Source organism: Lissotriton vulgaris, chromosome 5 (genome assembly GCF_964263255.1).
Source record: "Lissotriton vulgaris chromosome 5, aLisVul1.2, whole genome shotgun sequence".
Taxonomy (NCBI): Eukaryota; Metazoa; Chordata; class Amphibia; order Caudata; family Salamandridae; genus Lissotriton; species Lissotriton vulgaris.
Window position 1 is genome coordinate 1,563,126,750 of NC_141693.1, and position 25,469 is coordinate 1,563,152,218.

A 25,469-nucleotide genomic window follows, 5' to 3' on the forward strand; every position below is an offset into this window, starting at 1 on the left:
GCGCCAGTATTTGCGTTGGCCTAAAAACTAACACTGCACACAATACGAGGACTAGTTGCACGCCAATGAATTTTAAACAAGGAAAGGCACGGACAGCGGGAGGGAGGATAGGAAAGGCACGGACAGCTGGAGGGGGACGGGAAAGGCACAGACAGCGGGAGGGGGGTCGGGAAAGGCACGGACAGCGGGAGGGGGGGGGCGGGAATGGCACGGACACCGGGAGGGGGGGGGCGGGAACGATCAAAGCACTCACCTGGACTTCCTCCGGCGGCGGTAGGCCGCAGAATGACCAAAAAAAACATGGACGAACAAAAAAATAAACCCCGCCCACCGCAGCACTGACATCCTGAAAGGGGCAGGATGAGAAAAAAATCTCAGGAACGCCCACGAGTCGCCTCACAGAATGACGGACGCCTATGTTTTCCAATGGCTAGCCTCCATTTATGGAGCTAGCCAATGGGAAACAGAGGCGGGACAAACATCCATACTGCAAAACAAAAGATTTTGCTTGCGCGAAACGCTGCTTGCGCAGCTTTCGACAGGCGAAACCTAAAAAGCAGTGCCCTAAAAGTGAGCAGTGGAAGGACACAAGTAAAGAGGTTATGTTCCACTGGAGGGACAAACACAAGAAAGACAAGGCAAGCCATCAAATAAGTAGGCAAGTTAAAGTGACACTTAAGTCAACCAATTGTAAGCAATTCTAATGTAAGCTTTAGGCGTAATGTAAATTCTTGGTAAGCTGACGATAGGTGTTTTCCAACCAGACATATTGCACTATCTGGTAGCCTCCCCCTAAATTTTAAAAAGAAGACCCCTGAATGCAAGCAATGAAAAGACACAAGTCATCCAATTAAGGTACAGTACAGAATAAATTCTACAGATGCAGGACAAAGAATAGAAGAAAAAACATTAAATAATAAGAAGAGGGAATAAGACAGACAAGAAAGCCATCCCATCAAGAGTTGGGGTCTGACTCAAAGTCCAATGCATGTGTCTATCTTAAAGTATTAGTGGCAATTGGTCTTCAACAACAGATAGCTAAAGGTGCCAGGCAGTAGCGGTGCAATATGCCTCGCTGCTGAGATACCCACCATGAAGCTAAGTGATTTGGACTATAATGCAACCACATGCCAAATATCTAGTCTTAGGTTTCACTCCCTCTTGTAAACCTTAATGCCAGTTCTCAGCCAAAGATTATAGGCTGCATTGGTAAGTGGTAAGGCTCATAGCTCTACACTATGTCTCTCTGTCTTACTGTTGGCCTGTGTCAGCAGTAAGGTTCACAACCCGAGAGTTCTTGCAGTCCAGTCAAAGTCTTCCTAACACAGTCGCAGGCCGCCTCGAGGGCAAGCTGTACTAGTTTAGTTATTAGAAGCATATTGGACACATAGACCAGTGAGAATGGGACTAGTAATTTCAACAGTGCATGCTGTTTACAATACACTAACTCAACCACTGGTGCTATAAAGGGAGTCACATTGATTCAAATAGCTGATCCATTCTGTACTCTGACCAGTGGCATAGCTAGACCTACTGCCACCCGGGGTGGACCCTAACTTTGCGACCCGGTGCAGGTAAGAGCTGGGGGTTACAGGGAGACAGACGGACGACTTGTTCCGGGAGTCAACAGACATAACTTGCCTACCTCTGCAGCCCCCAAAAACAGTGCCGCCCGGGGCGGATGCCCCCTCACCCTGCCTACACCACTGACTGGCATTTTCCTGTAAAGCTGAAAGGTAGGGGCTTCTTTTACAGTATGATGACCAGCATAACCTAAAACCCTTACATCCTGTTTCTACTTGCTGCCTCCTGCAGCATGAGCCTAGGTTGTTCCAATTTTGCCGGGTAGATTTTGGTTCCCAGTCCGGCCCTGTCAGAGTCCATAACACCAGGCAGGCGCCTTTAAACGGCTCATACTACAATAGGTTATTCTGTAGGGGTCAGTCATATCTCAAGTTACTTAAAGTGAGAGTTAGAGGTACGCCACCACACACCCTCCACAGTAATCAAGATAAACACATCACAGGTGCAATGGCCAATGATAAAAGGCTACTAAGAGCACCTATCTAGTCATTCCTAAGATGCCCTCAAAAGACTATCCCTCAGGGTCACAGAGACATCTATCCTTGAGGACCATTTAGATTGGATGAGGAGGCCTCACACACTAGTTGTGCCATTCTTTATAATCAGCGACCTCATCCTACCCTGGTAGGATGATGCCGCCAGGGCAGACTCAACCTCATTAGGAGGAGGGAGTTCTTAATAACACTACACTAACTGGACAAGAAGGGATCCAGATAATCTAAAAATACCTTAAGGTAAACCCTGGGTAATACCTTTATTCACGGGTACCTAAGGCACAGTTAAAAGCAACGGCAGGGGATGATATAGGGGTACAAAGACCCACACATGCTAAGAGTAAGCATGTTTCTTCAAGCATATATGCCAGTACTGGTCAGGGGCATTCTTTAGGGCCAAAGGGGAATTCCTAACTCAATTACTTGCACTAAATTAGTACGGGAAAAAGAAAGGCTAGTCAAACTGTGTGTCCTATATTGACAACCCAGGCAATCCTGCTCATAAAGGACAACATTAAAAGCAATATTACAAGACTATGTAATGAATTCATTACATAAGTCTTGCCTTGGCACTCTATTCTTTAATCACATGAACAGTGATAATTACTCATAATAAATGTGCAACCTATATTTTTTCATGACAACTCACTGCAAACAGGCGGACCACTTATGTAGGGTGAATAAATGCTTTATCCTAGTAGATAAGCTGCTTACCCTATCTCTGGGGAACTAGAGCTCTATTGTCTGGAGGAGGAGGTATCCTCTGTTGTCACACACTGCAATTCCACTCAATCGTAAAAATAAAAAGTAAAAACCTACTGTTGAGATTGCCGCCTTCGGATCTTACCCAAAGAACCAATGCTAACATGTCCCGTCATCAACTCAGAAGAAACCACTGCCAACATGAAGTCATCTGACCCTTGCCCCCACCATGCCTACTGCAACACATCAGCACCATACTCACAGCAATTCTGAATTCCTCTGTCTCTTCTGCCACCTTCCCAGATGCAAGGAAGCACTGTCCTCCGGTTGCTGAAGAAATCCTCTGCAGAACCTTCAATGCTTGCCAGCTACAGACCGATCTCCCTGCTACCAATCCCATCACTGTCTTAAAGAGGAACTTTAACTGACACCTCACCGAATAGTGCCCCTGAAGCTGCTGCTAAGGATGATATCTTTATGACTCTGGACAGAGGCAGGAGGCCCTCATCCTCCTGGACCTCTCCACAGCATTTGACAGAGTTTCCCACCCTATTCTCACACAACACCTACACAACATTGAAATCTATGAACATACACTCCAATTGATCTGTTCCTTCCTGATTGGAAGGACCCAGTCAAAAGGACCTTGCCTGGCACTGTACACCACAGATGCCCACTAAGTCATCTGCGGAGTTCCATATGGATCTTCTTTGAGCCCGACCCTCTTCAATGCATACTTGTTCTCTCTACCCTGCATCATCCACTCTCATGATATTAACATCCGACCATATGTAATGACATGCAACGCATTCCTTAGCTCATGGACAAGCCACCCACTACCAAGTTCAATGCCTGCATGACTGAAATCGCCCATCAGAAGAAAACTAACTATCTAAAGATGAACACTAACAAGACCGAAATCATGATGTTCGGGAACAGCACATTGTTGTGGAACTCCACCGGGTGGCCAAGAGAGCTAAGACAGACACCCACACCAAGAACCATGGGATCATGAACAGCAAACTCAACATGACCACCCATGTCAAAATGCCTTCACTGCCTCATGCTTCCATACCCCGAAGATGCTGAAGAAGATGTTCAAATGGCTCCCAATTATCACTTGGAAAATCGTCACACACGCCCTGTGATGCCACAAGCAAGCTGGACTATGGAAACACCCTCTACATCCGGGATCATCAAAAATGTCATCAGAAGGCTGAAGACCATTCAGAACTCAGTGGCCAGAATCAGGCTCAACCTCCGATACCGTACGGCCACACAGAACTGCCTAGTAGTCCCACCAGGCCCTAAGAGTGCCTAGACTCACACCTGTTCAGCACTAGGATACCCTTGCAGGTGACAAGGCAGGCTGATGGCTCAGAAAGTCCTGTCAAGCTATAGCAGGTTCAATCATGTAATGCCTCTGAGGTCTCGCGTGAAGTCGAACCTATGAAAGCCATTGGGACACTGAGCATATTTCAGTCTCATAAAATCTCTTGTCTGTGATAGGCTGGTTGAGCATCACTTAAGTGACGCAACGGATATGTGCCTCTGAAAGGCTGAGACAACATCACTGATATATAATTCATGTGCTTCTGAAAGGGCGGTAAGGCTGCAGCAGACTAAAACATGTCACGTGTCAGATGGATCTTTTACCACAGGACAGGTTAGGCAAGTGGGGACGTCTGAGGAATCCAAACGCCATAAGGGAAACGGCTTGAAAGACCTACCAGCACTGCCACAGCTGATTGCGGCGCCACAAGGGGAACAGCCAAGACAGTCCAAAGGGGACTCCTGAGGCGTGTGTTGCTGCAATAAAAATGATTTAAACCTAAAGGCGGGTACAGTCGCGACCGCAAACGCATCAGACTCCTGAGGCGTGAGCCGGGAGTGCAGACCCTATTTTCTTTTAACCTGATTGTTTTTATGCTGTCATTGTTGCCTTAGTATCTAGCGCACACGCACCTATCTGTGCTTGGGGAATTACCGGGAGCAGCGGGAGGCATCTCCAGGACGTGGGCGGCAGGCTGGACTGTTCCTGTGGCTCACCCTGATTGGCTGCGAGGGCCCCCATCTTGGGGGGAGTGCGCGGTCAGCGGGCAGTTTTTCTGGCCTAGAGTCTTTAAAGGCGGGTACAGTCGCGACCGCAAAGACATCAGACTCCTGAGGCGTGAGTGCAGACGCTATTTTCTTTTAACATGATTGTTTTTATGCTGTCATTGTTGCCTTAGAATTTAGCGCACACGCACCTAAGTGTGCTTGGGGAATTACCGGGAGCAGCGGGAGGCATCTCCAGGCCGCGGGCCGTGGGCTGGGCTGTTCCTGTGGCTCACCCTGATTGGCAGCGAGGGCCGCCATCTTGGGGGGAGTGCGTGGTCAGCGGGGCAGTTCTTCTGGCCTAGAGTCTTTAAATGCAGGCACAGCCGCGCCCGCGCAGCGGACGCGCCTTCAAAGGCAAGCCCGTCTGCACCCGTCCGCGCCGGGCCGCCGCCAGCCGCCAGGACCCCTGGACCTGTAACCGCAAAACGGATCAGGTATTCACGGGAAGAGCTTGTCTCCCTGAGCTCCAATTGTCCCTCCTTACCCTGGGCTTTCAATGAGCCCTCCTTTCAGTGTCAACTCTGCTCTCTCCAGCTTTCTCCTGAGAGGGTCGGTCGTCTTGTCGGCCATACAACTTACAGGTTCTTGAGCCTGAACTGCCGTTCACTGGCAAAACATCCTGCGGACGTTTTCGACCTCCTGGTCGATGAGTCCCCCGACGCCCTCTTCCTCACGGAGATGTGGCTCACGCATGACTCAGTGGTGGAGTCATGGCTAGCGTTGCCACAGGGGTATGTGCTTGCGGCCATCAACAGAAAGGGGGGCAGAGGGGGAGGCATTGCAGTAATCAACAAAGAGGCCTACTCTCTCAGCCTATGCAAGGAGACCATTGCGGGCTGCGAAAGCGCCTTATTCAAACTTTGCTTGACGCACAACCTAACTATGTCCGGCCTCCTAATTTATAGACCCTCTGGCCCGTCCAGCTCGTTTAGGGACAACCTACTGAGCATGGTCGAGTCACTGGCTAGTAAGTCAGCTAATTTCACTATTCTAGGGGATCTTAATCTTCACTTAGAGAGCGGGGGACATGCTGAGGCCACCTGCTTCCTGGCAGACTTAGAAGCCTTCCAGCTAGTGCAGCATGTTACTGGCGCCACCCATGTGGTGGGTCATCTATTAGACCCCATGTTTTCTAATCTTAGCTCCATGACGGTTCTCCTCCCGGTCCCGCAAGCATGGACCGATCACTTCCTGGTCCCTTTTTCACTGCAGTCGCAGGGTAAAGTAGAAGAGTCGCACACTATACGAGTGCTTAACGCACTTGGCACAAATTGGATCCGGAGCGTCTCTCTAGCTGGTTAACTGACCTTCGCCCGCAACTTCCCTGCGACATAGAGGAGGCCTATTCATGTCTTCAAAATTGGCTAATTGCGGGCTTGGACAGTTGTATCCCAGCTAGACGAGGGGGTAAGAGCCGTGGACCTACGAATCCTTGGTTCTCTGAATCCCTTACGCTGGCGAAAAAACACTGCAAGCGGCTAGAACGAGCGTGGAGACGCTCCTATGAGCCGTCTGCCAAGACAGAGTATCGGGCAGCCATCAAACAGTACCATAAAGGTATTCGTAGAGCCCGTGCTGACTACGTGGCTACTAAAATCTTATCCAGCTCTAACCCTGCTAAAACCATCTTTTCGCTGCTTAGCGACATGAAAAGTGCAGGCCGTAAGAGGGTTCGTCTATCACCTCCAACCAACACTGTGAGGAGCTCGCCCAGTACTTTTTGAATAAAGTGGATCTGATTTACAGGGGGCTACCAACGCTGTCCCTCAACTCTGAAGCTGAGTTGTCATGTGTTCCTGGCAACCCAGGGGCAGGTAGTCTGTCTTCATTTCCTCCTTTGACTCTGTCCGGTTATGAGATCTTGAGCTCTAAAATTAGATCTGGCTCCCCGGCGGATCCTCTGCCACCTGCCCTTCATCGCCAACTATATTCCTCCATCTCTCCGATATGTTGTGAGTTGATCAATCTATCCTTGAGTACAGCTTCTGTCCCCCGGGCATGGAAACACGCCAAAGTGGTCCCATTATTAAAAAAGCCTTCTCTGGACCCGAGCGACCCTGGGAACTATCGACCAATCTCCCAGCTTCCATTCCTGGCTAAGCTGATGGAATCCCATGTGAATTCCATCTTGGCAGGATTCCTTGAGCAGAACGCCATCCTTGATGTAACGCAGCATGGCTTTCGGCCACGGCACAGCACTTGGTCTGCCCTACTCACTGTGTCAGAGAGCATCCGAGGGAGTCTGGACATCGGGGACTCTGCAGCACTGGTCCTCCTGGACCTCAGTGCCGCATTTGATACGATCTCCCATGACATCCTTTTGAAGCATCTTAGGGAAGTGGGATTGGGAGACTTGGCACTGGCCTGGCTGCGGTATTTTATTGAGGACAGGTCTTTCCAGGTTCTGGTCGCTCCATATCACTCTCGAGAGGCGGCTCTACATCGGGGAGTCCCGCAGGTCTCCGTTTTGAGTCCCCTGTTGTTCAACTTGTATGTTGGACCCTTGGCAGAGGTGGCAAAGAACAGAGGACTATCCCTGGTGTCCTACTCAGACGACACCCAGTTGGTGCTTGCTTTCTCGAAGAAGTGCAATAGCACACAGGTCAAGTTTAAGGACGATCTCCTGGCAATCTCGAACTGGATGGCGGCTAACTGTTTAAAGTTGAACGCCAGCAAGTCTGAGATTCTCCTCTTTGGCAGGGATCGCAAGCTGTGGTTTGACCAATGCTGGCCGGATCGCCTTAAGCCCGCCCCTTTGTCCCAAGGAGGCAGTGAAGAACTTGGGCGTATGGTTCAACAGCAACTTGTCCTTTGGAAAAAAAACAATCTAAGGCTGTTGCAGGGACTTGCTTCGGACTGCTCGGGTTCTTTCCTACCAAGGTGCGTCAGACCATCATCCAGGCGTCCATTATGTCCAGACTGGACTATGCTAACTGTCTCTATCGGGGCGCTAACAAAGCAAGCATCAAACGCCTACAGAGGGCCCAGAACGCGGCGGCTCGGGGTCTAGTTGCTCTGCCAAGATCGTATTTGGTTGCTCATATGTTTCCAAGGCTGCATTGGCTGCCAGTCGATCGTCGCATCGAGTTTAAAGCATTGTGCTACTCCCATAAGATTCTGGGATGACAGACCCGAAGGGGCTACTCCATCTGCTGGAGTACTATGCGCCAAGCCGTCCACTGCGTTCTGCCGATCTTGCCTTGGTCCGTGTCCCACGCATCTGGAGAGCGAAGGTCGGTGGTCGTTCCTTTGGCTACCTGGCCGCAAAACTCTGGAACTCACTCCCTTTTCCCATGAGAGTTACATCGAATCATCTGGCTTTTCGCAAAACCCTAAAAACCTGGCTTTTTCCCTGTAAGTAGCTTATCTGCTGGTTTTCCCTACTGGCTCTGGTCCTTGGGGTTTCTGACAGTGCTGGGACGCCTCGTCGCTGGAGCAGCTATGCGCTTTATAAAACCGAAAATAAATAAATAAATCTTAGGCCGGCGCTTCCTTTAAAGGCTGGTGGAGCTGGGGCAGAATCACCCACAATGACCTGAGCATCTGAAAGGCCGGTGGGCTGAGGTAATCCGGCACTAACGGCATCAGCACCATCAAGTCTCAACCTCTCTCACTCACTACAATCATCATCCGTTCATGTCCTTGGGAGCACCCTAAACTGTCTACAATTTCCCTGCTCTCCTCTCTGTGCAGGATGTTTCCTTTCTCTCTCCCCACGGCACTGAGAACAGCCTGTAGTGAGCCCGTAGACACGGTACCTCGTGCACCTCTAGGGCGCACCTCACCAACCCTTTATTATACAGGAAGGCTTGTATGAGGCCACTTGGAGGATGCCTCGTTCATAAGAGACACTTCAAAATTATATTTTAAACTATTTGGACTACTGGTTTGGATTTGAACTGCAGTACCTCTCACACTCTCCACATCATCCCTTACGCCTTTTATCCTAGTTTCATGGCCTCTTCCACACACTGACCCACCTTTGTCCCCGCTTAACACTGACAACGCGCATTTTACAGTCATGCTCAAAACATGACCAAAAAAAACATTTTAAAAGCACCGCTGTGTTTAGGCTCGCAAAGGCCTTGTCCAAACTTTGACGGTAAATAACCTGCGTCACCTCCTCCTTTCCCTCCAGGCCCCTGCTTCCCCTCCCCCACTGCCCCTTCACCCAGGTCTAATTTGGTAGGAAATTAGGAAATCCGGCCAAGCTCGAGTGACTTTGAAACTGGTTCACGGGAGGGTGAGAGCCCCGCTGCCTCCCCCCTCCCCTCCTGTATCTTTCTTTTCAACTACTACTCGTAACAAAACCCCACTGCTGCCTCCACACAGGTGTGGGGAGGGGAGGGGTCGCTGTGCTCAAAAACAGTGTTTGGGGGAAGGGATTCGCTAGCAAAGTCTTGAGCCTGTCACCCTCTACTGTGTAGTGGGGAGGACTGTTAAATTCTGGAGGTGCAATTTAGCGGGCTGATGTCACTGCTATCAGGGTTTCTGTGCGCTGTAGTCGGATTTCGATTCCAGCAAAGCACTCGGCTGATACTGCTTTTCATCTTCACACGGTGCATAAGTAGGCCAAACGAGCAGGGTAATCATGCAACTATTAGTATAAACTCGAGATAAATATTTCCATTGCGTTGCGTGGGTGAACTCTCCAAAAGCGTCCAGTGCCGGGCCTGATAGATGTTGTGACACTGCAGGTTATGAGCTGGGGAGGTCACAGCAGCGCCTAGACTCCCGCGGATGCTTTTGAACCGGGTGGTAGAACAGTGCACAGATTCCAGGGCTTATTTACAAGCTCCTCGCGCCGCTCGTGCGTCAGACGTGACGTACGGGCGGCGCAAGGGGCTAAGCCCCTCCATATTTTTTAAAGGTAGAGGGTTGTGAGGTCACAAGACAGCAGCTGGAATCCGAGAACGCCTTTCTCAACCAGAAACGGAAATGTACTGTTACTGGAAGTACTGGTGATGACTCCATTTAGCTGCAGTGTGTAACGTGCCACGGTCTCTGTGCGACTCACACCTTTTCTCTCCAAAGAACAACATGCTTCCGCGGTTGACCCCTTGTTTCTGGGTCCCAGTTAAACGTTATTATTGTAGCTGACTTTGCCCCCGGTTATCAAACTGTACACAAGTAAAATGGCTGAGTCCAAAATAATACGTGTTGACTTGTTTCCCGAATTAAAAAAAGGACCCAAACGCAGTGACCTTCGCTGACCGTGAAGTGAGCAGATAATTCAATTTTCTGTCTCTGACGTCCAAAGTATTTTATTTCCTAGATCAACCATGCCTGGCCCACTTGTGCCATCATTTCAAAAGTTGCAGGAACGTGCAGTGTGTTCCGTTTCAAATACCTAATCTCGGAGCAGAATCCAAATTTGAGGACCCAGGAAGCAGCAATTCAGCCACTAGACCACAGCCCGTCCTGCCTATTCCACACCACACACCCGCTTGCTGTGAAGCCACACTCAACCACGACAGAGTACAGGCAGCATGCAAGGACGACGGAATACTATTACAAACCAGAAGTATACAAAATAGTTACCAACCCAAGGGTCTCGTGCCTGCCTGCGTCGTGGCGCTTTCGACGATGGGCTCCAGGCCTCGGGGTCAGGAGCGCCTCTCAGCCCTGCCGGGCACACCTCTGCACCTAGCAGTCCTCCGAGGCTTCTCGGCGCCCTCCCTGAGACCCAGCATCCTTTTCCCGCGCCGCAGGCTGGAACGGTCACGTGGCCTCGTGTGGCGTGGCGGCTGGTGCCTGGAGGTCTGGCAGATGGCATGCAATGCTGGGGGCTTTTTCTGTCTACACCCCACAGGAAGTTGGTAATAAAACGCCAGAGACTGAGGAGGCCAGGAAGAAGGGGCCGTGATTTAACAGGGCCCCGTGTAATGATTGAATATAGGTGAGAACTCGATTTTCTTTGTTGTGTACCGACAGAGAGGAGCCTGCTCTGTTTACAGCAGACCCTAGACAGTGATGGACGAGAGAGGCGGGCGCGGGGATCTAGGATGGGTATAGTGGGACAACGCACAAAAGAATGTGCCTCGACTGCCCAACACAATTTTGCATATTAGACATTGGCCAAACCAGAGCAGTGAAGCCAGACAGGGACTGTCTAACTAAAGGAAACAGAGACTGGTATGGCAATAAAACAAGCATTTGCAAAGCAGTAGGTCTCTCATTAGCGAAGTTTTAAGCTATTGGCATTGTAAATGACAATGCCTTTTATTTATGTTTTCAACACCAACACATAGATTTTGTGTCATTTACAATGCCAGTAGCTCAAAGTCTCGCAAATGAGAGACCTATTGCATTGCAAATGCTTGTTTATCTTTCACGGCACCGCGTTGTTTAAATCGATGGTGGTGTTAATATATATTTTACTGATATAGCGATATGAAATAGCAGATATGAAGGATGTTGGCGCTATAGAAAATAAACACAGCATGTGAAAGAGAGTGTGTGAGAACAGATGGAGAGTGAAGGACATGGAAGTAAATAGAGAATTGTTGAGAGAGCAAAACGAGATACAGAGAGAGTCTATGTATGCGGGAGAGAGAGAGACAGAGGGGAAGGTGGAGAGAAAATGAAAAAAAAAGACAGAAGAGGTCAGATGGGGTAGGAGAAAATAGATATATTATCAGAGGGCGACACAGAGGGTGTCAGAGAGAGGGGAGGGTCGCAGGGCACGTGCTTGCAGTGCCTCCCTCCCTCCTCCCGAGCCTTTCGGGAGCACACCATCTGCTGTCCACTGTTTGTAAACTCTCCTCCAACTACCTGTTTTGGTTAAAACAGCATCTCTTTGAGTCTTGTCAGTTTATCTGTAAATCAAAGCCTGGCTCCCGCCCCCCTGGGGCGCCCCAGTGCCAGCCTGGGCTGGGTGTCCAGTGTTCACATTAACAGCCTCGGTCATGACCAGTCCAGCCCGCGGGAGTTCTGCCTGCAGTGGGCATGCGGACTGAGTGACCGGAGCAGTGCTGTGTGCGCCGTGTCATCCGTTGACCGTGTGTGTCCGTGTGCGTGAAGAGGACATGCAGGCTGAGTGACAGAGCAGAGCTGTGCTCCCAGTGGCATGGGTGTCATCCGCAGAGTGTGTGCATGCATTGAGTGTCTGGACTGAGGGACAGGACAGGAGTAGTGCTGTGCACCCTGTGGCATGGGGTGTCATCCGTAGAGTGTGTGCATGCATTGAGTGTCTGGACTGAGGGACCAGCCAGGAGTAGTGCTTTGCACCCTGTGGCATGGGGTGTCATCCGTAGAGTGTGTGTGTCCGTGTGCTGCACTGAGCGTGCAGACTGAGTGACAGGAGTACTTTTTGCGCCACAGTTATCAGAGGTCATTCGTGGAGTGTGCGTGGTCAGGGGAAGGCTTTAGTATGCAGGACATCTTCTCCGTACGGTGGTGTGGGCCTGTGTGCGTGCAGTGGACCTGCAAACGGAGTGACATGAGTGATGATGTGCGCCTTGTGCATGGAGAGTCATCCGGAGAGCGTGTGTTCGTGTGCGTGCAGTGGGCGTGCGGATTGAGTGGCAGGAAAAGTGCCAGGCACCCTGTGGCATGGGGTGTCCTCCGTACCGTGGTGTGTGCATGTGGGTGTGTGGACTAAGTCACATGAGCAATGCAGTGCACCCTGTGGCATGGGGTATCATCCGCAGTGTGTGTGTGGGGGCTGCAGTGTGCATGAGATGGTCTCCATCCACATAGTGCGCATGTGCCGCGGTGTGTAGGTTTTTATGTATGTGTAATACACAGTTGGAGATATATAATACACGCCGGTACAACTGTAACATCACATGCATTTCACTACTCAGTGAGAGGGGCTGTCACCCAAAATATCAGCAAAGTCAGAGTCAGTCAGCGTAAGTGATGGTGAATGTAACTCTGCACTTTGTACAGGAACACACCGCAGAGCAAGAGTATAGTGAGTGAACTACAAACACCCTGTCACACTGCCGAGTACTGGCGCACGTCTCTCACTCTTACTGCCTCTCTGTTTCTCTCGCTCTGTCTCCCCGTGCGCCTCTATCTCCCTCTTTGTATTATTTCTTGCCCCATACCAGTGGACACCCAGCGCATTGCCCCAAAGGTACTAACCTGTCCGTGGCTTATTATTGGGGCAATAGGTGGGCAGTCGGCACTTCCTTGGCCAGGAATCAACACAACACGAAGATGCACAGCAACGTGAAAGCAGCTTCACTTCAACGAAAAAAATAAAGTGCCTACACCGAGTAATGAAGAAGACAGTATAATGCCGCAAATAAACGATCCAGCCTGGATGGACGGGGCCAAAAGGAGACAGGACGGTAACAAGGAGGGACTAAGAAGCTTAATTTACAATGGAAAGCCTGCGTTTAGCATGGACGATGAATTAAGCCAATGGAAACAAGGGGCGAGGCTTAAACTCCACTTCTGAAATATCCCGATTACAAGAAGCCTTGCAGAGCGAGCAACGCATGTAATGTGTATGTAATGTATGTGGTCTTGTAAAGCGCACTGCTGCCCTGAGGCGTCGTGGCGCTGTAGACCGCTGGGGAACCCGTCCTGGCTATCCCTGTGAGATGGTCCCTAATGGGTATCTCCAAGGTGAAACCAGGCATCCCCGGCGAATGTGGGGGGCCGTTGTAGAGATGAGGCAAGCTAATGCCCAGAGTTGCCGAGTGTGATCCCTGGTTAGGGTAGGCACCGAGGCGAGAATTATCGAGTCCGCCGACCCTGGTCCACGACCCTGCCGCATCAGGGGCGTAACAAACGCCCCCGCAGCCCCTGCAGTGCGGGGGGGCCTCACTCTCTACAGTTAATGAAGGGGGCCCCAGAGGGCCCGGCCCCCTCAGCTCTTCTGAGAGCTGTAGAGAGGTCTGCGCTGAACTAGCAAGCCTCTCTCCCTCTGCGTCTGAAGCAGGTGCAGCCTGCTGGGAGCCCCTCGCCCCCTCCCTCTGACTGAAGAGAAACAAAGTATCAATATACATTGTTTCTCTTCAGTCAGAGCCAGAGGCAGTCCCAGAAAGAGGATGGGGCCCCCAGAGACAGCAGTCTCCACTGCTCCTCTGAGGCAGCACAGAGCCCGGCCCCAACTCTCTCCTCTCAATAAACAAAGCCCACCCCACAAGAAAAGAGAAGAGACAGGGACAAGGATGGGGTGGGGGGCCCACCCCACAGGAGAAGAGAAGAGACGGGGACAAGGATGGGGTGGGGTGGGGGCCCCACCCCACAAGAGAAGAGAAGAGAAGAGAAGAGAAGAGAAGAGAAGAGAAGAGACAGGGACAGGCCCCCATCCGAGAAGAGACAGGGACAAGGATGGGACGGGAGGCTCACACCACAAGAGAAGAGACAGGGACAAGGATGGGGTGGGGGGCCCACCCCACAAGAAAAGAGAAGAGACAGGGACAAGGGAGGGGGGGGCCCACCCCACAAGAGAAGAGAAGAGACAGGGACAAGGATGGGGTGGGGGGCCCACCCCACAAGAAAAGAGAAGAGAAGAGAAGAGACAGGGACAGGCCCCCATCCGAGAAGACAGGGACAAGGATGGGGTGGGGGGCCCACCCCACAAGAGAAGAGAAGAGACAGGGACATGGATGGGGTGGGGGCCCCACCCCACAAGAGAAGAGAAGAGACAGGGACAAGGATGGGGTGGGGGCCCCACCCCACAAGAGAAGAGAAGAGACAGGGACAAGGATGGGGTGGGGGGCCCACCCCACAAGAAAAGAGAAGAGAAGAGAAGAGACAGGGACAGGCCCCCATCCGAGAAGAGACAGGGACAAGGGTGGGGGGCCCACCCCACAAGAAAAGAGAAGAGACAGGGACAAGGGAGGTGGGGCCCACCCCACAAGAAAATAGAAGAGAAGAGAAGAGACAGGGACAGGCCCCCATCCGAGAAGAGACAGGGACAAGGATGGGGTGGGGGGCCCACCCCACAAGAGAAGAGAAGAGACAGGGACAAGGATGGGGTGGGGGGCCCACCCCACAAGAAAAGAGAAGAGAAGAGAAGAGAAGAGAAGAGACAGGGACAGGCCCCCATCCGAGAAGAGACAGGGACAAGGATGGGGTGGGGGGCCCCCAGACAGAGTATTCTCCAGGGCAAAGCTCACATGAGAAGGGACAGGCAGCAAAATGGTGCCCTCAGGTAAGCACTCTTGTTAGAACACACCATGGGCGTCCGCAGGGAGAGGGAAAGGGGGGCCGAGAAGGGTGCAAGGCAGAGGTGGAGAAGGGTGTAAGGCAGAGGGGGAAAAGGATGCAAGGTAGAAAAGGGTGCATGGCGGAGGTGGACAAGGGTATAAGGGGAAGGGGAGAAGAGTGCATGGTGGATGGGGAGAAAGGTGCAAGAGGGAGGGCAAGAAGGGTGCAAGGCAGAGGGGAGAAGGGTACAAGGGTGATGGTGATGAAGTTAAAAATGTGCCCCCCCCTGGAAACATTTCTGTGGACACTCATGGAACGCACACTACTTTGTGAGGGAGAGTGGGAGAGTGTGGAGAGAGAGAGTGGAGAGAAACAGTGGAGAGAAACAGTGGAGAGAGAGAGTGACTAGAGAGAGAGAGTGGAGAGAGACAGTGGAGACAGAGTAGACAGTGGAGAGAGAGTGGAGAGAGCATGGAGAGACACTGGAGAGAGTGGAGAGAGAGACAGTGGGGAGAGAGAGAGTGGGGAGAGAGTGGAGAGAGAGAGAGTTGAGAGAGACAGTGGAGAGAGAGAGAGAGTGGAGAGAGCATGGATAGAGCCTGGAGAGAGTGGAAAGAGAGAGTGGAGAGAGAGAGAGTGGAGAGAGAGAGAGTGGAGAGAGAGAGAGTGGAGAGAGAGAGAGTGGAGAGAGAGAGAGTGGAGAGAGAGAGTGGAGAGAGAGAGAGAGAGTGGAGAGAGAGAGTGGAGAGAGAGAGAGAGTGAAGAGAGAGAGTGAAGAGAGAAAGTGAAGAGAGAGAGTGGAGAGAGAGAGAGTGGAGAGAGAGAGAGAGTGGAGAGAGCGAGTGGAGAGAGCGAGTGGAGAGAGCGAGTGGAGAGAGCGAGTAGAGAGAGCGAGTGGAGAGAGCGAGTGGAGAGAGCGAGTGGAGAGAGCGAGTAGAGAGAGAGTGGAGAGAGAGAGAGTGGAAAGAGAGAGAAAGAGTGGAGAGAGAGTGGAGAGAGAGTGGAGAGTAGAGAGAGACAGTGGAGAGAGAGACAGTGGAGGGAGACAGTGGAGAGAGAGTGAGTGGAGAGAGAGTGAGTGGAGAGAGTGGAGCGAGAGAGTGGAGAGAGTGGAGCGAGAGAGTGGAGAGAGAGAGAGTGGAGCAAGAGTAGAGAGAGGGTGGAGAGAGAGAGAGTGGAGGGAGACAGTGGAGGGAGACAGTGGAGGGAGAGAGACAGTGCATGGTGGATGGGGAGAAAGGTGCAAGAAGGAGGGCAAGAAGGGTGCAAGGCAGAGGGGAGAAGGGTACAAGGGGGATGGTGATGAAGTTAAAAATGTGCCCCCCCCCTGGAAACATTTCTGTGGACACTCATGGAACGCACACTACTTTGTGAGGGAGAGTGGGGGAGTGTGGAGAGAGAGAGTGGAGAGAAACAGTGGGGAGAGAGAGTGGCTAGAGAGAGAGAGTGGAGAGAGACAGTGGAGACAGAGTAGACAGTGGAGAGAGAGTAGAGATAGACAGTGGAGAGACCGAGAGTGGAGAGAGAGTGGAGAGAGCATAGAGAGACACTGGAGAGAGTGGAGAGAGAGACAGTGGGGAGAGCGAGAGTGGGGAGAGAGAGAGTGGGGAGAGAGTGGAGAGAGAGAGAGTTGAGAGAGACAGTGGGGAGAGAGAGAGTGGAGAGAGCATGGAGAGAGCCTGGAGAGAGTGGAGAGAGAGAGTGGAGAGAGAGAGAGTGGAGAGAGAGAGAGTGGAGAGAGAGAGAGTGGAGAGAGAGAGAGTGGAGAGAGAGAGAGTGGAGAGAGAGAGAGTGGAGAGAGAGAGTGGAGAGAGAGTGGAGAGAGAGAGTGGAGAGAGAGAGTGGAGAGAGAGAGAGAGTGGAGAGATAGAGAGTGGAGAGAGAGAGAGAGAGAGAGTGGAGAGAGCGAGTGGAGAGAGCGAGTGGAGAGAGCGAGTGGAGAGAGCGAGTGGAGAGAGCGAGTAGAGAGAGAGTGGAGAGAGAGTGGAAAGAGAGAGAGAGAGTGGAGAGAGAGTGGAGAGTAGAGAGAGACAGTGGAGAGAGAGACAGTGGAGGGAGAGTGAGTGGAGAGAGAGTGAGTGGAGAGAGTGGAGCGAGAGAGTGGACAGAGTGGAGCAAGAGAGTGGAGAGAGAGAGAGTGGAGCAAGAGTAGAGAGAGGGTGGAGAGAGAGAGAGTGGAGGGAGACAGTGGAGGGAGACAGTGGAGGGAGAGAGACAGAAGAGAGATTGTGGAGAGAGAGACAGAAAAGAGATTGGGGAGAGAGAGACAGTAGAGATAGAGTGGACAGAGTTGAGAGAGAGAATGGAGAGAGTGGAGAGAGCGTAGAGACTGACTGACTGACTCAGAGACTGAATACTGACTGACCGAGAGACTGACTGACTGAGAAACTGACTGAGAGAGAGAGTGACTGCCTGACAGAGAGAGAGAGACTGATTGAGAGTGAGACTGACTGACAGAGACTGGCTGAGGTAGAGAGAAACTGACTGAGAGAGAGACTGAGAGAGAGAGGCAGACTGACTGACTGACAGAGAGATAGACTGATTGACTGTGAGAGACTGACAGAGAGAGAGACTGACTGAGTGAGAGACTGACAGAGAGAGAGAGACTGACTGAGTGAGAGAGTCTGACTGACAGAGATTGACTGACAGAGAGAGAGAGACTGACTGACTGGGGTAGAGAGAGAATGACTGACTGAGAGAGACTGACTGACTGGGAGAGAGAGAGACTGACTGGGAGAGAGAGACTGACTGACTGAAAGAGAGACTGACTGACTGAGAGAGAGACTGACTGACAGAGAGAGACTGACTGACAGAGACTGACAGAGAGAGAAAGAGACTGAGAGACTGACAGAGAAAGAGAGACTGACCAACAGAGAGAGAGAGAGACTGACTGACAGAGACTGACTGATAGAGAGACTCCCAGAGAGAGACTGACTGACAGAGAGAGAGACTGAGACTCTGACAGAGAGACTGACTAAGAGAGAGAGACTGACTAAGAGAGACTGACAGAAAGACTGACAGAGAGAGACTGACTGACAGAGAGAGAGCAAGAGACTGACTGACTGACTGAGAGAGACTGACTGACAGAGAGTGATAGACTGACAGAGAGAGAGACTGACTGACAGAGAGAGACTGACTGGCTGACAGACTGACAGAGAGAGAGAGAGAGAGACTGACTGACTGACAGAGAGAGTGACTGACTAAGAGAGACTGAATGACAGAGAGAGATAGACTGACTGACTGAAAGAGAGATACTGACTGACAGAGAGAGAGAGAGAGACTGTGATGGAATTGGGGTCACAGTATGTATGAAGCTATGCAATGCCTCTTAAGATTGCTATTGTCTAATAAAAATAAAAATGTATTATCAAAATGTGCTCTTTGTGGTTACATCTGCTTTTGAAATACTGCATTGAAGCTTTGTCCAATGTCTTAAAACGGAAATGAGAAGGAGCAGTGGATGCACTTTTGTCAAAACTGAACGATGAGTGGGCCTGATGTTGTATATCATGGCAGGAGTCTGCATCAGGAAACCCACATAACATTGGGCAAACTTCCCCGGCGTACTGATGGCAGGGACCCTGTAATGAATGGACCGCCACCTATGATAGCCTGCGGGCAGACTAAGCCCAACCTTTAACTCCACCATTCAGTGTTACTTGCAATGGCTGGATTGGTGACAGTGGCATAACAATAGCTCCGCATCCCCTGCAGTATGGTGGGTCGCTGGGCTGAGCGCTCTAGACTGGCACGGAGGATGGGAGGGGGGCCCCCTCCATGTAGTTTGCAGGGGGGCCCCCTCAAGTTTCGTTACGCCACTGTGCCGCATCGGGAATTGAACCCTGGTCCCGGGCCGTTCTCTGCTTCCGGGTCTGCCGCCTCTAACGCGCTGCAACGCAGGTTTGCGAGACTTAAAGGGGTGTCAAGAAAGATACTGGCCACGACCAATGGTGCAGAGCCAGACAAATTCCAAACCGGGGAGCCAGAGGCAGACACAGTCAGCATTGGGTGCAAATGCATTGGCTAAATTATAGCGGTGCACTGCAGTTGAAATGAGCTGTCTGGGCAGTTGTACTATACTCCAAACATGAAAGTGAAGAGGAGAAGAAAAGAAATGAAAGGGGACCTAGGAAGGTGTGGAAAACTAAAGGACTTACCCACCAACATTACACTGAAACACCCTTATTTTCAGCAGATATGCACATGTGATCAGACAAATGCTGCACACGCCAACAGAGCTAGAGGCTAAAGTGGGCTAACTCATGGCCCAAAGCTACATTCTATCACAGATAGCAACAAAATGTAAATAACAAACATATGGGCCCAATTCCAGAAGAGGACTGACTCAAAGCCCTGCTTATATATTTACATGTACGTGTGTATTAAATATTTTTTAATTACAACATCCTGACAGATAGCCAAGTCTGTCAGGCCTTCCAGGGAAAATCTATTAGGGACTATTACAGTGCAAAGCTTCTACCCCTTCAATTTGTTACCGGGGCCAATCAATACCAAAATCCTAGCCAACAAAGGTAATCTGTGAGATTTCATGACACAAAATACATGACAGCAGGCTTTAACATGGCTCATTAACAATCTACCCGGAGGCTTTAACATATGCATTTCATGACAAATAAATTAGGCCTACCGCCATTGTGGTGTATGCTCTCATTGAGAGCCTCTATCTTTCATTTCAATTTCTGAAATGTATAACTCCTTGCTATGACATCACAATAGTTTATTTGAAAAAACTGGTTATTAACTGTTGTGCTGTCATTAGGGCCTTCCAGAGCTTGTCTCTTAGAGCCTGTCAGCACACTCTGCTTGTCTGCTTTGACTGAAAGCAGAAAGCACAGCTACAGGAGAGGGAAGGAAAGCAGTGAAGATAGTGGCTTTTGGTTAAGGATTGCTGGTAAGATTTTTTTTCACATTTGTGTCAGGGAGGAGAGGGCATGTTATGTATAGATCTCCCATTATCCTTTGCCGCTGCGCAGTAGTTGAAGGCAGGGGCAGATGATTTTGGGAGCCATACATGACATCAAATTATAGATGGGTAAAAAGTGAATCACCGGTATGTTTCCAACCACTGGGTTCTGAATGACATGAAAGACAAGTTGAGCTTCACTCTCGTCTATTCAACGTCACTCAGAACCAGAACACCTTCGGTCAAAACATTCCCGTAATTCACTGTTACCCATCTACAAGTCTATATGTTATACCTTTTCATAATAAACAGATCAGACCTACGGCATTCGAAATAACGTTCCCCCAAAAAACCATAGTTTAACACAGTTTGTTCGAGTGGGTCCCCAACAGCAAACCCGTCTATTACAGTAAGCTGTGAGATTCCATGTAACAAAACACCTGCCTATAGGCTTTAGCACTGTGTAATAATAATCTATCCTAAAGAGCCTGTTGCCTATGATGCATGCTTTTCACGAAAGGTAAGTCAGGCCTACTGGCTTTGATTGTGGAAAGAAAGCTGTGTTTTTCAGTTTATAGTCTACTCTAACCATGGAGGACTCTGCAAATGCACAGAAAATTGGTGAGTGTACCTATGGAGTAGTATGTCAAGGATGTCATAAGTCCACTGGCCAGGTGGTGAACATGAAGAAAATTAGGTTGGAAAATGAACAGGAAGGTGTTCCCAGTACATCCAGCAGAGAGATTTCGCTCTTAAATAATTAAAACACTTTAATGTAGTTAGTCTCCAAGGTGTGATCATGCAAAATTCAAGGCTTTACCTTTTTTTTTAATTCCCTTCCATTGACTTGAAGAAATATTTAGATGCAATTCCATATGGCCAGCAAATGGTTACAATTCTTGTCAAGAGTTACTTATACCAAATCTTTCACGGTATTGTGTTTTGTCATGCATGGAGAGTCCTACACAGAGACTTAAAACCACAAAACCTGTTAATCAACAACAAAGGAGTAATTAAATTAGCAGATTTTGGTTTGGCACAAGTCTTTGGCATACCTGTACAAGTTTACACCAATGAGGTAGTGCCAGAAGTGCTGCTCGGGTCCCTCCGGTACTTCATCCTGTAGATGTATGGAGCATTACAACAATATTTGCTGAAATGGTAGCTAGGAAGCCACTTTTTCATGGAGATAGTGAAACTGATCAACTATTCAGAGCTTCACAAACTCCAACTAACAAAATCTGGCCTGCGGTGGAATCATTGTAAGATTATAAGAACACATTTCCTATGTGGAAGGCAGAGGCTTGGAAAACTGTGTTACAAACATTGATCAAGATGGACTTGTTTTGCTAGCTAAAACCTTGATCTAGGATCCTGCAAGAGAATTGCAGCCAAAGAGGCCTGAACACCCGTACTTTGATGACCAGGACAAATCTAGGGGCAGATTTATGAGGCCCTTGCGCCACGTTTACGCCGCTGTTGCGTCACGCAAGGCGGCGTAAACGTGGCGCATCCCTACAAATGATTTACAACGTGACGCATCTAGGCAGATGCATCACGTTGTAAAGCCCTGCGCCGCTTGTGTGCGTTCCGGCGCAGGGTGGGCGTTCCGGGGCAGGTGCGCCTCGCAAAAGTGGCTGAGTGAAATCTATGAGATTTCACTCAGTCACTTTTAAGCCAATGCTGCGTCAAAAGCCTGCGCCTGCTGGAAGCAGGCGTAGGTCTTGACGCAGCATTGTTAAAATGGGGCACACCCGAGCCTTGCTGGAGCTGCGTCGCGCTTGCGACGCAGCTCCAGCAATGCGCCACATTTCGGGCACAGATGCGTCACGCATCTGTGCCGTTTTTGCACCATGATGCGCCGCATTATAAATGCGGCGCACCATGGCTGGCGGAGCTGTGGCGCACTGTGGCGCATGTTAACTGGGGCATCCCTGAGGATGCACCAGTTAACATAAATCTGCCCCCTAATGTTTAAGACAATCAGATCAAGAACACATTCAAATGCTCCCATGGAGAGAAGTTCCTTCTATGTTTCAGGATTACAGATATAACCTTTGGTCAATCACCACTTTCATTTTAGTCCTGTCTGTCCTTTATTTGTATTATTGTGTAAAGCATTTTATGCAGTCAGATTGCTTCATAAGGATACATACAATGTATGGAATAGGTTGGGTTCCCCATCGCTCCCCGCTTAACTCCACCATTCACAGCTATCCTGACATCTTAGAGGCCCACTTGAGTACGGTAACCTGCTTGAGGACAGTGGGCGTGTTTGCTGTCATCTGTAGAGAGGTGCAGCACTGGCGGTACTATCGTCGCCGTGCCCTTTCTCCTATGTGTCATAGTGGCAGTACTGTAAAATGGTGGACAGAGCTGCTTAATAAAGAGGCAGCTGCGGATGAGACCTTTGACTGGCAATAGTGGGAGGCATCAGTAACCTGTATGAGGGCTGTTTGCGGCCATCCAGGAGTTGGCACAGCAATGGTGGCCTCATCGTTGTTGTGTCTTTTCTCCGGTGTGTCAGGGCAGCCACATCACAAGATGGCGGACGGGGGGACTCAATACAGTGGCAGCCATTGAACAAGCTTTTGGCCAGCAAAGAGGCAGAGTGAAACAGGGGGCAAACGAAAATATATTCTGCAACAGTGTATTGAAGGCAAACAAGAATTCAATTTGAAGACAAGCAAACATATATAGGGTGGTCGAGAACCTTTTTCCTGCGTGTTGCTGTGGCTGCTCCACAAAATGGCAGGCGAAGTGCCGTGCTAGTCTGGAGATTAGTGGCAGCTGCGGATGAGGCCTGCGACCGGTTTAAAAAAAATAACGCAATACAAGAGGCAATCAGAAACTCATTCTGAAAAAGTGCATTGAAGGAAGATAAAGGTACATTTTGAGGTCTATCAAAAATACATTTTGAAACAATGTGAGAGCGGAGCGAAGTTGGAGGAAATAAAGGATACTTTGGGAAACAGTGTGGCCAGAAGGGCAGAGATAAAGGATACATTTGTAAACAGTGTGGCCGGGAGAGCAGAGCATGTTGCAGCAGCGCCTGGAAACAGTGTAGAATCTAATGTGAAGTGTCTGGAGAATGAAAGTATAAAAGACATTTGCGTTTGATGTAGTAGCTGCTCCGCAAGGTCCAATACCGGACCAGTTGTTAAAAGGATGCGACCATTGACTGACAATAGTACGGAGCCTAAAAGAAGAAGAGTGAAGAAGTTTGTGGCCAGGAGGGCATAACATGTTGCAGCGGCGCACAGATCCAGTGTAGCACCTACTGTACCCGCCATCGGATTGGGAACCCGGAAAGGTGGCGGACTGGCGTGGCTTTCCCGCAAAATGCAGGCTTGACTGTGAAGCCTATTGGATAAAGACATTTTGAAACAGTGTTGAGGAGAGGAACTTGCGAAATGTGAACGAAACACTTGGAAACAGTTCAACTGTGGCGTGTTTGAAGCAGGGAAGCCGGAGGGGCTTACTTGAGAATGCGCTGTGAGGCAGTTGCCAGAAATAGATGTCAGGCTCTTGCCTGTTTGAAGTGCCTATAACGCGAAAAACACACTTGTCACTCCTAAACCACAACACACCATAAACACAGTCTCTAAACACAATCTCTTGCTCTTGACACTTTCAAAATATAGCACTGCGAGTTATTAACACAATGGGAAAAATACCCAGAAAACAGAAACAGGCGATGGCCTAATAATAGGGTAGCTGCCAGCTGCGGTTGAGAAGTGCAAGTGACAATAGCCAGGAATGCCCAGCAGCGTCTCTGAACACTAGCCTGCGGGCTATTTATGCTTCGCAAGAAGCATTAGAATGGAAAATCGATGTCCTGGTGGCAGAGCAGAGACTAATAAGAGGGGCTCGTCGCCATCTGGTGGAGAGGGTCATGATTGCAGGATTCTTTTACAGAGGTAAAGAGACGCCTCCAAGATAGGGAATAACTTATGCAATGTTGCTAGGGTGTGAGATACTTATGGCTGGGAGACACTGTTTTTTAACTCACCACAAATGCTCTCTGAGAGGAAAGGTCAGCTCCCTCGGGGGGAACGCGCTCGCCTCAAGAACAAGAAACAGCCTGTTAGTCATCTTAAAAGCAGGGGACGGAAAGGTGGAGGTGTAGTGCCCCCTAGGCTACAGGCTCGTCAGGAGCAGAAAAGACTGGTCAGGAAGATGATGGGCTGTATTGGTCAGAATTGCAATCCCTTACCCAAAATAGTGATAAGGATGCGAGGGGAACGGAAACAGATGGGTCCTCCGCCTCTGAGTCGCAGGTGATCTTACCGCATGTCACACCTGGTACATCTGATGATATCTTTATAGAACCTGAGCAGACACAAATACATTTTTTGAAATAGTGCAGAAAAATATTGTAAATGTGGGGCAGCATGAATGGGGGAAGCACATACAATGAGTAGAAAAACAAAGTAAATTTAGGAATATGTGGTGGTTGGCTACTTTCTGAATGAGAGGTGGGTGATGTGAAGGGCGGCGGGGAGGTGGGTGGATGGGCGGAACCCCTTATGTATAGTATGGAAGGTGGGAATTATTTAGTTTGGATGAGGAGTGCGCTCCTTCTTGTCCTGGGGTTGGGGAGCTGGGGAGTTTTGTTTTGTTTATGTAAGGTAAGAAGTCCAATGGTCCAATTTAGAACAATGGAATGGAGCTCCTTAAAAGACAATGGAGTGCTCCCTGCTTCTACGGGCCGGTAAAGGACTACAGAGCAACATTCCAATGTTTTGCAAAGGCCTCTCGGAGTTCGAGGGGATTTAAATTGCTTTGAGAAGCCTTTGCTTTATTTGTTAGAACATTCTGTCCTCTAGTGGCAGAAGGTTCTAATAGCCTAATAGCCCTTCGTAGCAGCGCTATACCGGCTATTAAAGTCCTGTACCTTGTTAAAGGTCCTCGCCTTCGGCTCAGGCCTTTAACACGGGAGAGGGCATTTGATAGCCAGTATAGCCCGCTACGGCGGGCCATAAGGCTATATTAGAACATTGGAATGTTGGGAGCTCCATGGAAAACAATGGAGTGCTCTGGGCTTATAATGGCTGGTATAAGCCTAGAGCTCCAACATTCCAATGTTATTTGTTCACAGCTGTGGCTGTGAACAAGGGCTTCAGGGAGCCTGAGGGGATTTCACTGCCCTCGCGCTCCCTGAAGCCTTTGTTTTATTTGTTAGAACATTTTGCCCTCTAGTGGCAGAATGTTGTAATAGCCTTATAGCGCTTCGGGCCTTTAACAAGGGAGCAGGCCTTTAATAGATGGCATAGCCCGCTAGGCTATAGTATATGTGTTAAGACTAAGAAAAGATAAGATGTCTAACATGTCATTCAATTTGATTGAAATGTGCTTGGATTGAATAACATGACTAAATGCTATAAAATCCATGCCTATATAAAAAGACAGGGAACATGTATTGCATTACTGCAGGAGACCCATCTCGCAGCTTCAGAAGAAAGCATTACAAAAAGAGATGGCAGGGCCAGTTGTATGCCACCTCATATTCTGCTTTCGCATGAGAGGTTTTGATATGGAATAAACCATGG

At 49.8% G+C, this 25,469-nt stretch overlaps 1 protein-coding gene and 1 pseudogene across 1 annotated transcript in view; one reads left to right on the top strand and one right to left on the bottom strand.

Moving 5' to 3' along the window:
* The window catches only part of SALL2 (spalt like transcription factor 2), a 144,204-nt gene that overhangs the window by 49,912 nt on the left and 68,823 nt on the right, over nucleotides 1-25,469 (bottom strand). The gene's annotated exons all lie outside the window — the stretch shown is intronic.
* LOC147715165 (cyclin-dependent kinase 1 pseudogene) lies at nucleotides 20,508-21,419 on the top strand (annotated as a pseudogene).